The sequence below is a fragment of the Platichthys flesus genome, chromosome 8 (genome assembly GCF_949316205.1).
Source record: "Platichthys flesus chromosome 8, fPlaFle2.1, whole genome shotgun sequence".
Lineage (NCBI taxonomy): Eukaryota > Metazoa > Chordata > Actinopteri > Pleuronectiformes > Pleuronectidae > Platichthys > Platichthys flesus.
The window spans coordinates 21762167-21776416 of NC_084952.1; the positions used below are offsets into that span (position 1 = coordinate 21762167).

Genomic DNA, 14250 nt, shown 5'->3' on the forward strand with positions numbered 1-14250 from the left:
TTATTGCCTGCTTGTTCTGTGAGTTTCATCATATGGTTTTCCCAACCTTCCCTCTGTTCAAGGAAAGAAGATTGGTTTTCATGATAAAACCACTTATTTCATAAAAGTGCATGCGTCCCTGGGTGGGCTTGAACCACCATCCTTTCAGTTAACAGCCGAACGCGCTAACCAATTGCGCCACAGAGACCCGCTTCCTTTGATCTGAAAGGAGAGTGGCCTAGGACAGCTCTTCCATTAATATGGAATTGTGTGAATTCATATTGCATATTTAATTCACGAATACAGCTTGTCAATGCAGAGGGCTCTTAATGTCTCCAGGTGGATTTTTTTTAACTAAATATAGATAATTCAGGAGTTGTTGAAGGACTCAGTGTGTCTAATTGGGTCTTATTTTAGAAATAGGTGTATAATGCTGTTTATTTTGTTGCCTGCTTGTTCTTTGGGTTTCATCATACAGTTTTCCAACCGTTCCCTCTGTTCACAGAAAGAAGATTGTTTTTTTACGATCAAACTACCTATTTCATAAAAGTGCATGCGTCCCTGGGTGGGCTTGAACCACCATCCTTTCAGTTAAACGCGCTAACCAATTGCGCCACAGAAACTTGCCTCCTTTGATCTGAAAGGAGAGTGGCCTAGGACAGCTCTTCCATTAATATGGAATTGTGCATATTGCATATTGCATATTACTCACAAATACAGCTTGTCAATGCAGAGGGCTCTTAATGTATCCAGGTGGATTTTTTTTAACTAAATATAGATAATTCAGGAGTTGTTGAAGGACTTAGTGTGTCTAATTGGGTCTTATTTAAGGAATAGGTGTATAATGCTATTTATTTTGTTGCCTGCTTGTTCTTTGGGTTTCATCATACAGTTTTCCCTACCCTTCCCTCTATTCACAGAAAGAAGATTGGTTTTCACGATCAAACTACCTATTTCATAAAAGTGCATGCGTCCCTGGGTGGGCTTGAACCACCATCCTTTCGGTTAACAGCCGAACGCGCTAACCAATTGCGCCACAGAGACTTGCCTCCTTTAATCTCAAAGGGGAGTGGCCTAGGACAGCTCGTCCATTTATATGGATTTGTTTGATCTCGTTTTGCATATTTAATTTACATTCAAAGCTTGACAATACAGTGGTTTCATAATGTGTCCAGCTGGATTTTTTTCACTAAATATAGATAAATCAGGACCTGTTGAAGAAATAGGTGTATAATGCTGTCTATTTCATTGCCTGCTTGTTCTGTGAGTTTCATCATATGGTTTTCCCAACCTTCCGTCTGTTCAAGGAAAGAAGATTGGTTTTCACGATAAAACCACCTATTTCATAAAAGTGCATGCGTCCCTGGGTGGGCTTGAACCACCATCCTTTCGGTTAACAGCCTAAAGCGCTAACCAATTGCGCCACAGAGACTTGCCTCCTTTGACCTGAAAGGAGAGTGGCCTAGGACAACTCTTCCATTAATATTGAATTGTGTGAATTTATATTGCATATTTAATTTACATTCAAAGCTTGACAATACAGTGGTTTCATAATGTGTCCAGCTGGATTTTTTTTCACTAAATATAGATAAATCAGGACCTGTTGAAGAAATAGGTGTATAATGCTGTCTAATTTATTGCCTGCTTGTTCTGTGAGTTTCATCATATGGTTTTCCAAACCTTCCCTCTGTAAAAGGAAAGAAGATTGGTTTTCAAGATAAAACCACCTATTTCATAAAAGTGCATTCGTCCCTGGGTGGGCTTGAACCACCATCCTTTCAGTTAACAGCCGAACGCGCTAACCAATTGCACCACAGAGACCCGCTTCCTTTGATCTGAAAGGAGAGTGGCCTAGGACAGCTCTTCCATTAATATGGAATTGTGTGAATTCATATTGCATATTTAATTCACAAATACAGCTTGTCAATGCAGATGGCTCTTAATGTGTCCAGGTGGATTTTTTTTAACTAAATATAGATAATTCAGGAGTTGTTGATGGACTTAGTGTGTCTAATTGGGTCTTATTTAAGGAATAGGTGTATAATGCTGTTTATTTTGTTGCCTGCTTGTTCTGTGGGTTTCATCATACAGTTTTCCAACCGTTCCCTCTGTTCACAGAAAGAAGATTGTTTTTTTACAATCAAACTACCTATTTCATAAAAGTGCATGCGTCCCTGGGTGGGCTTGAACCACCATCCTTTCGGTTAACAGCCGAACGCGCTAACCAATGGTGCCACAGAGACCCACTTCCTTTGATCTGAAAGGAGAGGGGCCTAGGACAACTCTTCCATTAATATTGAATTGTGTGAATTTATATTGCATATTTAATTTACATTCAAAGCTTGACAATACAGTGGTTTCATAATGTGTCCAGCTGGTTTTTTTTTCACTAAATATAGATAAATCAGGACCTGCTGAAGAAATAGGTGTATAATGCTGTCTATTTTATTGCCTGCTTGTTCTGTGAGTTTCATCATATGGTTTTCCAAACCTTCCCTCTGTAAAAGGAAAGAAGATTGGTTTTCATGATAAAACCACCTATTTCATAAAAGTGCATGCGTCCCTGGGTGGGCTTGAACCACCATCCTTTCAGTTAACAGCCGAACGCACTAACCAATTGCGCCACAGAGACCCACTTCCTTTGATCTGAAAGGAGAGTGGCCTAGGACAGCTCTTCCATTAATATGGAATTGTGTGAATTCATATTGCATATTTAATTCACAAATACAGCTTGTCAATGCAGATGGCTCTTAATGTGTCCAGGTGGATTTTTTTTAACTAAATATAGATAATTCAGGAGTTGTTGAAGGACTCAGTGTGGCTAATTGGGTCTTATTTTAGGAATAGGTGCATAATGCTGTCTATTTTATTGCCTGCTTGTTCTGTGGGTTTCATCATACAGTTTTCCAACCGTTCCCTCTGTTCACAGAAAGAAGATTGTTTTTTTACGATCAAACTACCTATTTCATAAAAGTGCATTCGTCCCTGGGTGGGCTTGAACCACCATCCTTTCAGTTAACAGCCGAACGCACTAACCAATTGCGCCACAGAGACCCACTTCCTTTGATCTGAAAGGAGAGTGGCCTAGGACAGCTCTTCCATTAATATGGAATTGTGTGAATTCATATTGCATATTTAATTCACAAATACAGCTTGTCAATGCAGATGGCTCTTAATGTGTCCAGGTGGATTTTTTTTAACTAAATATAGATAATTCAGGAGTTGTTGAAGGACTCAGTGTGTCTAATTGGGTCTTATTTTAGGAATAGGTGCATAATGCTGTCTATTTTATTGCCTGCTTGTTCTGTGAGTTTCATCATATGGTTTTCCCAACCTTCCCTCTGTTCAAGGAAAGAAGATTGGTTTTCATGATAAAACCACTTATTTCATAAAAGTGCATGCGTCCCTGGGTGGGCTTGAACCACCATCCTTTCAGTTAACAGCCGAACGCGCTAACCAATTGCGCCACAGAGACCCGCTTCCTTTGATCTGAAAGGAGAGTGGCCTAGGACAGCTCTTCCATTAATATGGAATTGTGTGAATTCATATTGCATATTTAATTCACGAATACAGCTTGTCAATGCAGAGGGCTCTTAATGTCTCCAGGTGGATTTTTTTTAACTAAATATAGATAATTCAGGAGTTGTTGAAGGACTCAGTGTGTCTAATTGGGTCTTATTTTAGAAATAGGTGTATAATGCTGTTTATTTTGTTGCCTGCTTGTTCTTTGGGTTTCATCATACAGTTTTCCAACCGTTCCCTCTGTTCACAGAAAGAAGATTGTTTTTTTACGATCAAACTACCTATTTCATAAAAGTGCATGCGTCCCTGGGTGGGCTTGAACCACCATCCTTTCAGTTAAACGCGCTAACCAATTGCGCCACAGAAACTTGCCTCCTTTGATCTGAAAGGAGAGTGGCCTAGGACAGCTCTTCCATTAATATGGAATTGTGCATATTGCATATTGCATATTACTCACAAATACAGCTTGTCAATGCAGAGGGCTCTTAATGTATCCAGGTGGATTTTTTTTAACTAAATATAGATAATTCAGGAGTTGTTGAAGGACTTAGTGTGTCTAATTGGGTCTTATTTAAGGAATAGGTGTATAATGCTATTTATTTTGTTGCCTGCTTGTTCTTTGGGTTTCATCATACAGTTTTCCCTACCCTTCCCTCTATTCACAGAAAGAAGATTGGTTTTCACGATCAAACTACCTATTTCATAAAAGTGCATGCGTCCCTGGGTGGGCTTGAACCACCATCCTTTCGGTTAACAGCCGAACGCGCTAACCAATTGCGCCACAGAGACTTGCCTCCTTTAATCTCAAAGGGGAGTGGCCTAGGACAGCTCGTCCATTTATATGGATTTGTTTGATCTCGTTTTGCATATTTAATTTACATTCAAAGCTTGACAATACAATGGTTTCATAATTTGTCCAGCTGGATTTTTTTCACTAAATATAGATAAATCAGGAGTTGTTGAAGGACTCAGTGTGTCTAATTGGGTCTTATTTTAGGAATAGGTGCATAATGCTGTCTATTTTATTGCCTGCTTGTTCTGTGAGTTTCATCATATGGTTTTCCCAACCTTCCCTCTGTTCAAGGAAAGAAGATTGGTTTTCATGATAAAACCACTTATTTCATAAAAGTGCATGCGTCCCTGGGTGGGCTTGAACCACCATCCTTTCAGTTAACAGCCGAACGCGCTAACCAATTGCGCCACAGAGACCCGCTTCCTTTGATCTGAAAGGAGAGTGGCCTAGGACAGCTCTTCCATTAATATGGAATTGTGTGAATTCATATTGCATATTTAATTCACGAATACAGCTTGTCAATGCAGAGGGCTCTTAATGTCTCCAGGTGGATTTTTTTTAACTAAATATAGATAATTCAGGAGTTGTTGAAGGACTCAGTGTGTCTAATTGGGTCTTATTTTAGAAATAGGTGTATAATGCTGTTTATTTTGTTGCCTGCTTGTTCTTTGGGTTTCATCATACAGTTTTCCAACCGTTCCCTCTGTTCACAGAAAGAAGATTGTTTTTTTACGATCAAACTACCTATTTCATAAAAGTGCATGCGTCCCTGGGTGGGCTTGAACCACCATCCTTTCAGTTAAACGCGCTAACCAATTGCGCCACAGAAACTTGCCTCCTTTGATCTGAAAGGAGAGTGGCCTAGGACAGCTCTTCCATTAATATGGAATTGTGCATATTGCATATTGCATATTACTCACAAATACAGCTTGTCAATGCAGAGGGCTCTTAATGTATCCAGGTGGATTTTTTTTAACTAAATATAGATAATTCAGGAGTTGTTGAAGGACTTAGTGTGTCTAATTGGGTCTTATTTAAGGAATAGGTGTATAATGCTATTTATTTTGTTGCCTGCTTGTTCTTTGGGTTTCATCATACAGTTTTCCCTACCCTTCCCTCTATTCACAGAAAGAAGATTGGTTTTCACGATCAAACTACCTATTTCATAAAAGTGCATGCGTCCCTGGGTGGGCTTGAACCACCATCCTTTCGGTTAACAGCCGAACGCGCTAACCAATTGCGCCACAGAGACTTGCCTCCTTTAATCTCAAAGGGGAGTGGCCTAGGACAGCTCGTCCATTTATATGGATTTGTTTGATCTCGTTTTGCATATTTAATTTACATTCAAAGCTTGACAATACAGTGGTTTCATAATGTGTCCAGCTGGATTTTTTTCACTAAATATAGATAAATCAGGACCTGTTGAAGAAATAGGTGTATAATGCTGTCTATTTCATTGCCTGCTTGTTCTGTGAGTTTCATCATATGGTTTTCCCAACCTTCCGTCTGTTCAAGGAAAGAAGATTGGTTTTCACGATAAAACCACCTATTTCATAAAAGTGCATGCGTCCCTGGGTGGGCTTGAACCACCATCCTTTCGGTTAACAGCCTAAAGCGCTAACCAATTGCGCCACAGAGACTTGCCTCCTTTGACTTGAAAGGAGAGTGGCCTAGGACAACTCTTCCATTAATATTGAATTGTGTGAATTTATATTGCATATTTAATTTACATTCAAAGCTTGACAATACAGTGGTTTCATAATGTGTCCAGCTGGATTTTTTTTCACTAAATATAGATAAATCAGGACCTGTTGAAGAAATAGGTGTATAATGCTGTCTAATTTATTGCCTGCTTGTTCTGTGAGTTTCATCATATGGTTTTCCAAACCTTCCCTCTGTAAAAGGAAAGAAGATTGGTTTTCAAGATAAAACCACCTATTTCATAAAAGTGCATTCGTCCCTGGGTGGGCTTGAACCGCCATCCTTTCAGTTAACAGCCGAACGCGCTAACCAATTGCACCACAGAGACCCGCTTCCTTTGATCTGAAAGGAGAGTGGCCTAGGACAGCTCTTCCATTAATATGGAATTGTGTGAATTCATATTGCATATTTAATTCACAAATACAGCTTGTCAATGCAGATGGCTCTTAATGTGTCCAGGTGGATTTTTTTTAACTAAATATAGATAATTCAGGAGTTGTTGATGGACTTAGTGTGTCTAATTGGGTCTTATTTAAGGAATAGGTGTATAATGCTGTTTATTTTGTTGCCTGCTTGTTCTGTGGGTTTCATCATACAGTTTTCCAACCGTTCCCTCTGTTCACAGAAAGAAGATTGTTTTTTTACAATCAAACTACCTATTTCATAAAAGTGCATGCGTCCCTGGGTGGGCTTGAACCACCATCCTTTCGGTTAACAGCCGAACGCGCTAACCAATGGTGCCACAGAGACCCACTTCCTTTGATCTGAAAGGAGAGGGGCCTAGGACAACTCTTCCATTAATATTGAATTGTGTGAATTTATATTGCATATTTAATTTACATTCAAAGCTTGACAATACAGTGGTTTCATAATGTGTCCAGCTGGTTTTTTTTTCACTAAATATAGATAAATCAGGACCTGCTGAAGAAATAGGTGTATAATGCTGTCTATTTTATTGCCTGCTTGTTCTGTGAGTTTCATCATATGGTTTTCCAAACCTTCCCTCTGTAAAAGGAAAGAAGATTGGTTTTCATGATAAAACCACCTATTTCATAAAAGTGCATGCGTCCCTGGGTGGGCTTGAACCACCATCCTTTCAGTTAACAGCCGAACGCACTAACCAATTGCGCCACAGAGACCCACTTCCTTTGATCTGAAAGGAGAGTGGCCTAGGACAGCTCTTCCATTAATATGGAATTGTGTGAATTCATATTGCATATTTAATTCACAAATACAGCTTGTCAATGCAGATGGCTCTTAATGTGTCCAGGTGGATTTTTTTTAACTAAATATAGATAATTCAGGAGTTGTTGAAGGACTCAGTGTGGCTAATTGGGTCTTATTTTAGGAATAGGTGCATAATGCTGTCTATTTTATTGCCTGCTTGTTCTGTGAGTTTCATCATATGGTTTTCCCAACCTTCCCTCTGTTCAAGGAAAGAAGATTGGTTTTCATGATAAAACCACCTATTTCATAAAAGTGCATGCGTCCCTGGGTGGGCTTGAACCACCATCCTTTCAGTTAACAGCCGAACGCGCTAACCAATTGCGCCACAGAGACCCGCTTCCTTTGATCTGAAAGGAGAGTGGCCTAGGACAGCTCTTCCATTAATATGGAATTGTGTGAATTCATATTGCATATTTAATTCACGAATACAGCTTGTCAATGCAGAGGGCTCTTAATGTCTCCAGGTGGATTTTTTTAACTAAATATAGATAATTCAGGAGTTGTTGATGGACTTAGTGTGTCTAATTGGGTCTTATTTAAGGAATAGGTGTATAATGCTGTTTATTTTGTTGCCTGCTTGTTCTGTGGGTTTCATCATACAGTTTTCCAACCGTTCCCTCTGTTCACAGAAAGAAGATTGTTTTTTTACAATCAAACTACCTATTTCATAAAAGTGCATGCGTCCCTGGGTGGGCTTGAACCACCATCCTTTCGGTTAACAGCCGAACGCGCTAACCAATTGCGCCACAGAGACCCACTTCCTTTGATCTGAAAGGAGAGTGGCCTAGGACAACTCTTCCATTAATATTGAATTGTGTGAATTTATATTGCATATTTAATTTACATTCAAAGCTTGACAATACAGTGGTTTCATAATGTGTCCAGCTGGTTTTTTTTTCACTAAATATAGATAAATCAGGACCTGCTGAAGAAATAGGTGTATAATGCTGTCTATTTTATTGCCTGCTTGTTCTGTGAGTTTCATCATATGGTTTTCCAAACCTTCCCTCTGTAAAAGGAAAGAAGATTGGTTTTCATGATAAAACCACCTATTTCATAAAAGTGCATGCGTCCCTGGGTGGGCTTGAACCACCATCCTTTCAGTTAACAGCCGAACGCGCTAACCAATTGCGCCACAGAGACCCACTGCCTTTGATCTGAAAGGAGAGTGGCCTAGGACAGCTCTTCCATTAATATGGAACGTGTGAATTCATATTGCATATTTAATTCACAAATACAGCTTGTCAATGCAGAGGGCTCTTAATGTCTCCAGGTGGATTTTTTTTAACTAAATATAGATAATTCAGGAGTTGTTGAAGGACTCAGTGTGTCTAATTGGGTCTTATTTTAGAAATAGGTGTATAATGCTGTTTATTTTGTTGCCTGCTTGTTCTGTGGGTTTCATCATACAGTTTTCCAACCGTTCCCTCTGTTCACAGAAAGAAGATTGTTTTTTTACGATCAAACTACCTATTTCATCAAAGTGCATGCGTCCCTGGGTGGGCTTGAACCACCATCCTTTCAGTTAAACGCGCTAAGCAATTGCGCCACAGAAACTTGCCTCCTTTGATCTGAAAGGAGAGTGGCCTAGGACAGCTCTTCCATTAATATGGAATTGTGCATATTACATATTGCATATTACTCACAAATACAGCTTGTCAATGCAGAGGGCTCTTAATGTCTCCAGGTGGATTTTTTTTAACTAAATATTGATAATTCAGGAGTTGTTGAAGGACTCAGTGTGTCTAATTGGGTCTTATTTTAGGAATAGGTACATAATGCTGTCTATTTTATTGCCTGCTTGTTCTGTGGGTTTCATCATACGGTTTTCCAACCCTTCCCTCTGTTCACAGAAAGCAGATTGGTTTTCACGATCATACTACCTATTTCATAAAAGTGCATGCGTCCCTGGGTGGGCTTGAACCACCATCCTTTCGGTTAACAGCCGAACGCGCTAACCAATTGCGCCACAGAGACCCGCTTCCTTTGATATGAAAGGAGAGTGGCCTAGGACAGCTCTTCCATTAATATGGAATTGTGTGAATTCATATTGCATATTTAATTCACGAATACAGCTTGTCAATGCAGAGGGCTCTTAATGTCTCCAGGTGGATTTTTTTAACTAAATATAGATAATTCAGGAGTTGTTGATGGACTTAGTGTGTCTAATTGGGTCTTATTTAAGGAATAGGTGTATAATGCTGTTTATTTTGTTGCCTGCTTGTTCTGTGGGTTTCATCATACAGTTTTCCAACCGTTCCCTCTGTTCACAGAAAGAAGATTGTTTTTTTACAATCAAACTACCTATTTCATAAAAGTGCATGCGTCCCTGGGTGGGCTTGAACCACCATCCTTTCGGTTAACAGCCGAACGCGCTAACCAATTGCGCCACAGAGACCCACTTCCTTTGATCTGAAAGGAGAGTGGCCTAGGACAACTCTTCCATTAATATTGAATTGTGTGAATTTATATTGCATATTTAATTTACATTCAAAGCTTGACAATACAGTGGTTTCATAATGTGTCCAGCTGGTTTTTTTTTCACTAAATATAGATAAATCAGGACCTGCTGAAGAAATAGGTGTATAATGCTGTCTATTTTATTGCCTGCTTGTTCTGTGAGTTTCATCATATGGTTTTCCAAACCTTCCCTCTGTAAAAGGAAAGAAGATTGGTTTTCATGATAAAACCACCTATTTCATAAAAGTGCATGCGTCCCTGGGTGGGCTTGAACCACCATCCTTTCAGTTAACAGCCGAACGCGCTAACCAATTGCGCCACAGAGACCCGCTGCCTTTGATCTGAAAGGAGAGTGGCCTAGGACAGCTCTTCCATTAATATGGAATGTGTGAATTCATATTGCATATTTAATTCACAAATACAGCTTGTCAATGCAGAGGGCTCTTAATGTCTCCAGGTGGATTTTTTTTAACTAAATATAGATAATTCAGGAGTTGTTGAAGGACTCAGTGTGTCTAATTGGGTCTTATTTTAGAAATAGGTGTATAATGCTGTTTATTTTGTTGCCTGCTTGTTCTGTGGGTTTCATCATACAGTTTTCCAACCGTTCCCTCTGTTCACAGAAAGAAGATTGTTTTTTTACGATCAAACTACCTATTTCATCAAAGTGCATGCGTCCCTGGGTGGGCTTGAACCACCATCCTTTCAGTTAAACGCGCTAAGCAATTGCGCCACAGAAACTTGCCTCCTTTGATCTGAAAGGAGAGTGGCCTAGGACAGCTCTTCCATTAATATGGAATTGTGCATATTACATATTGCATATTACTCACAAATACAGCTTGTCAATGCAGAGGGCTCTTAATGTCTCCAGGTGGATTTTTTTTAACTAAATATTGATAATTCAGGAGTTGTTGAAGGACTCAGTGTGTCTAATTGGGTCTTATTTTAGGAATAGGTACATAATGCTGTCTATTTTATTGCCTGCTTGTTCTGTGGGTTTCATCATACGGTTTTCCAACCCTTCCCTCTGTTCACAGAAAGCAGATTGGTTTTCACGATCAAACTACCTATTTCATAAAAGTGCATGCGTCCCTGGGTGGGCTTGAACCACCATCCTTTCGGTTAACAGCCGAACGCGCTAACCAATTGCGCAACAGAAACTTGCCTCCTTTGATCTGAAAGGAGAGTGGCCTAGGACAGCTCTTCCATTAATATGGAATTGTGTGAATTCATATTGCTTATTTAATTCACAAATACAGCTTGTCAATGCAGAGGGCTCTTAATGTCTCCAGGTGGATTTTTTTTAACTAAATATAGATAATTCAGGGGTTGTTGAAGGACTTAGTGTGTCTAATTGGGTCTTACTTAAGGAATAGGTGTATAATGCTGTTTATTTTGTTGCCTGCTTGTTCTTTGGGTTTCATCATACAGTTTTCCAACCCTTCCCTCTATTCACAGAAAGAAGATTGGTTTTCACGATCAAACTACCTATTTCATAAAAGTGCATGCGTCCCTGTGTGGGCTTGAACCACCATCCTTTCGGTTAACAGCCGAACTCCCTAACCAATTGCGCAACAGAAACTTGCCTCCTTTGATCTGAAAGGAGAGTGGCCTAGGACAGCTCGTCCATTTATATGGATTTGTTTGATCTCGTTTTGCATATTTAATTTACATTCAAAGCTTGACAATACAGTGGTTTCATAATGTGTCCAGCTGGATTTTTTTTCACTAAATATAGATAAATCAGGACCTGTTGAAGAAATAGGTGTATAATGCTGTCAATTTTATTGCCTGCTTGTTCTTTGAGTTTCATCATATGGTTTTCCAAACCTTCCCTCTGTTCAAGGAAAGAAGATTGGTTTTCACGATAAAACCACCTATTTCATGAAAGAGCATGCGTCCCTGGGTGGGCTAGAACCACCAACCTTTCAGTTAACAGCCGAACGCGCTAACCAATTGCGCCACAGAGACCCGCTTCCTTTGATCTGAAAGGAGAGTGGCCTAGGACAGCTCTTCCATTAATATGGAATTGTGTGAATTCATATTGCATATTTAATTCACAAATACAGCTTGTCAATGAAGAGGGCTCTTAATGTCTCCAGGTGGATTTTTTTTAACTAAGTATAGATAATTCAGGAGTTGTTGAAGGACTCAGTGTGTCTAATTGGGTCTTATTTTAGGAATAGGTGTCTAATGCTGTTTATTTTGTTGCCTGCTTGTTCTGTGGGTTTCATCATACGGTTTTCCAACCCTTCCCTCTGTTCACAGAAAGCAGATTGGTTTTCACGATCAAACTACCTATTTCATAAAAGGTGCATGCGTCCCTGGGTGGGCTTGAACCACCATCCTTTCGGTTAACAGCCTAAAGCGCTAACCAATTGCGCCACAGAGACTTGCCTCCTTTGACCTGAAAGGAGAGTGGCCTAGGACAACTCTTCCATTAATATTGAATTGTGTGAATTCATATTGCATATTTAATTTACATTCAAAGCTTGACAATACAGTGGTTTCATAATGTGTCCAGCTGGATTTTTTTTCACTAAATATAGATAAATCAGGACCTGTTGAAGAAATAGGTGTATAATGCTGTCTATTTTATTGCCTGCTTGTTCTGTGAGTTTCATCATATGGTTTTCCAAACCTTCCCTCTGTAAAAGGAAAGAAGATTGGTTTTCAAGATAAAACCACCTATTTCATAAAAGTGCATTCGTCCCTGGGTGGGCTTGAACCACCATCCTTTCAGTTAACAGCCGAACGCGCTAACCAATTGCGCCACAGAGACCCACTTCCTTTGATCTGAAAGGAGAGTGGCCTAGGACAGCTCTTCCATTAATATGGAATTGTCTGAATTCATATTGCTTATTTAATTCACAAATGCAGAGGGCTCTTAATGTCTCCAGGTGGATTTTTTTTAACTAAATATAGATAATTCAGGAGTTGTTGAAGGACTTAGTGTGTCTAATTGGGTCTTATTTTAGGAATAGGTGTCTAATGCTGTTTATTTTGTTGCCTGCTTGTTCTCTGGGTTTCATCATACGGTTTTCCAACCCTTCCCTCTGTTCACAGAAAGCAGATTGGTTTTCACGATCAAACTACCTATTTCATAAAAGGTGCGTGCGTCCCTGGGTGGGCTTGAACCACCATCCTTTCGGTTAACAGCCTAAAGCGCTAACCAATTGCGCCACAGAGACTTGCCTCCTTTGACCTGAAAGGAGAGTGGCCTAGGACAACTCTTCCATTAATATTGAATTGTGTGAATTCATCTTGCATATTTAATTCACAAATACAGCTTGTCAATGCAGAGGGCTCTTAATGTGTCCAGGTGGATTTTTTTTAACTAAATATAGATAATTCAGGAGTTGTTGAAGGACTCAGTGTGTCTAATTGGGTCTTATTTTAGGAATAGGTGCATAATGCTGTCTATTTTATTGCCTGCTTGTTCTGTGGGTTTCATCATACGGTTTTCCAACCCTTCCCCTGTTCACAGAAAGAAGATTGGTTTTCACGATCAAACTACCTATTTCATAAAAGTGCATGCGTCCCTGGGTGGGCTTGAACCACCATCCTTTCAGTTAAACGCGCTAACCAATTGCGCCACAGAAACTTGCCTCCTTTGATCTGAAAGGAGAGTGGCCTAGGACAGCTCTTCCATTAATATGGAATTGTGTGAATTCATATTGCTTATTTAATTCACAAATAGAGCTTGTCAATGCAGAGGGCTCTTAATGTCTCCAGGTGGATTTTTTTTAACTAAATATAGATAATTCAGGAGTTGTTGAAGGACATACTGTGTCTAATTGGGTCTTATTTAAGGAATAGGTGTATAATGCTGTTTATTTTGTTGCCTGCTTGTTCTTTGGGTTTCATCATACAGTTTTCCAACCCTTCCCTCTATTCACAGAAAGAAGATTGGTTTTCACGATCAAACTACCTATTTCATAAAAGTGCATGCGTCCCTGGGTGGGCTTGAACCACCATCCTTTCAGTTAAACGCGCTAAGCAATTGCGCCACAGAAACTTGCCTCCTTTGATCTGAAAGGAGAGTGGCCTAGGACAGCTCTTCCATTAATATGGAATTGTGCATATTACATATTGCATATTACTCACAAATACAGCTTGTCAATGCAGAGGGCTCTTAATGTCTCCAGGTGGATTTTTTTTAACTAAATATTGATAATTCAGGAGTTGTTGAAGGACTCAGTGTGTCTAATTGGGTCTTATTTTAGGAATAGGTACATAATGCTGTCTATTTTATTGCCTGCTTGTTCTGTGGGTTTCATCATACGGTTTTCCAACCCTTCCCTCTGTTCACAGAAAGCAGATTGGTTTTCACGATCATACTACCTATTTCATAAAAGTGCATGCGTCCCTGGGTGGGCTTGAACCACCATCCTTTCGGTTAACAGCCGAACGCGCTAACCAATTGCGCCACAGAGACCCGCTTCCTTTGATATGAAAGGAGAGTGGCCTAGGACAGCTCTTCCATTAATATGGAATTGTGTGAATTCATATTGCATATTTAATTCACGAATACAGCTTGTCAATGCAGAGGGCTCTTAATGTCTCCA

At 39.7% G+C, this 14250-nt stretch overlaps 15 non-coding genes across 15 annotated transcripts; all 15 read right to left on the reverse strand.

Annotated features, from left to right (window-relative positions):
- Window positions 1-113: 113 nt before the first annotated feature.
- On the reverse strand, window positions 114-187 carry trnan-guu (transfer RNA asparagine (anticodon GUU)). Its single transcript has one exon. It is a non-coding gene; the product is annotated as a tRNA-Asn (tRNA).
- Window positions 188-949: 762 nt separating this feature from the next.
- On the reverse strand, window positions 950-1023 carry trnan-guu (transfer RNA asparagine (anticodon GUU)). Its single transcript has one exon. It is a non-coding gene; the product is annotated as a tRNA-Asn (tRNA).
- Window positions 1024-1726: 703 nt separating this feature from the next.
- On the reverse strand, window positions 1727-1800 carry trnan-guu (transfer RNA asparagine (anticodon GUU)). Its single transcript has one exon. It is a non-coding gene; the product is annotated as a tRNA-Asn (tRNA).
- Window positions 1801-3380: 1580 nt separating this feature from the next.
- Window positions 3381-3454, reverse strand: trnan-guu (transfer RNA asparagine (anticodon GUU)). The gene has a single exon. It is a non-coding gene; the product is annotated as a tRNA-Asn (tRNA).
- Window positions 3455-4216: 762 nt separating this feature from the next.
- trnan-guu (transfer RNA asparagine (anticodon GUU)) lies at window positions 4217-4290 on the reverse strand. Its single transcript has one exon. It is a non-coding gene; the product is annotated as a tRNA-Asn (tRNA).
- Window positions 4291-4636: 346 nt separating this feature from the next.
- On the reverse strand, window positions 4637-4710 carry trnan-guu (transfer RNA asparagine (anticodon GUU)). Its single transcript has one exon. It is a non-coding gene; the product is annotated as a tRNA-Asn (tRNA).
- A 762-nt stretch (window positions 4711-5472) lies between these two features.
- trnan-guu (transfer RNA asparagine (anticodon GUU)) lies at window positions 5473-5546 on the reverse strand. Its single transcript has one exon. It is a non-coding gene; the product is annotated as a tRNA-Asn (tRNA).
- A 1935-nt stretch (window positions 5547-7481) lies between these two features.
- trnan-guu (transfer RNA asparagine (anticodon GUU)) lies at window positions 7482-7555 on the reverse strand. Its single transcript has one exon. It is a non-coding gene; the product is annotated as a tRNA-Asn (tRNA).
- Window positions 7556-7902: 347 nt separating this feature from the next.
- On the reverse strand, window positions 7903-7976 carry trnan-guu (transfer RNA asparagine (anticodon GUU)). The gene has a single exon. It is a non-coding gene; the product is annotated as a tRNA-Asn (tRNA).
- A 315-nt stretch (window positions 7977-8291) lies between these two features.
- Window positions 8292-8365, reverse strand: trnan-guu (transfer RNA asparagine (anticodon GUU)). The gene has a single exon. It is a non-coding gene; the product is annotated as a tRNA-Asn (tRNA).
- Window positions 8366-9125: 760 nt separating this feature from the next.
- Window positions 9126-9199, reverse strand: trnan-guu (transfer RNA asparagine (anticodon GUU)). Its single transcript has one exon. It is a non-coding gene; the product is annotated as a tRNA-Asn (tRNA).
- Window positions 9200-9546: 347 nt separating this feature from the next.
- Window positions 9547-9620, reverse strand: trnan-guu (transfer RNA asparagine (anticodon GUU)). The gene has a single exon. It is a non-coding gene; the product is annotated as a tRNA-Asn (tRNA).
- Window positions 9621-9935: 315 nt separating this feature from the next.
- On the reverse strand, window positions 9936-10009 carry trnan-guu (transfer RNA asparagine (anticodon GUU)). The gene has a single exon. It is a non-coding gene; the product is annotated as a tRNA-Asn (tRNA).
- A 2381-nt stretch (window positions 10010-12390) lies between these two features.
- trnan-guu (transfer RNA asparagine (anticodon GUU)) lies at window positions 12391-12464 on the reverse strand. Its single transcript has one exon. It is a non-coding gene; the product is annotated as a tRNA-Asn (tRNA).
- A 1582-nt stretch (window positions 12465-14046) lies between these two features.
- trnan-guu (transfer RNA asparagine (anticodon GUU)) lies at window positions 14047-14120 on the reverse strand. The gene has a single exon. It is a non-coding gene; the product is annotated as a tRNA-Asn (tRNA).
- Between the last annotated feature and the right edge of the window lie 130 nt (window positions 14121-14250).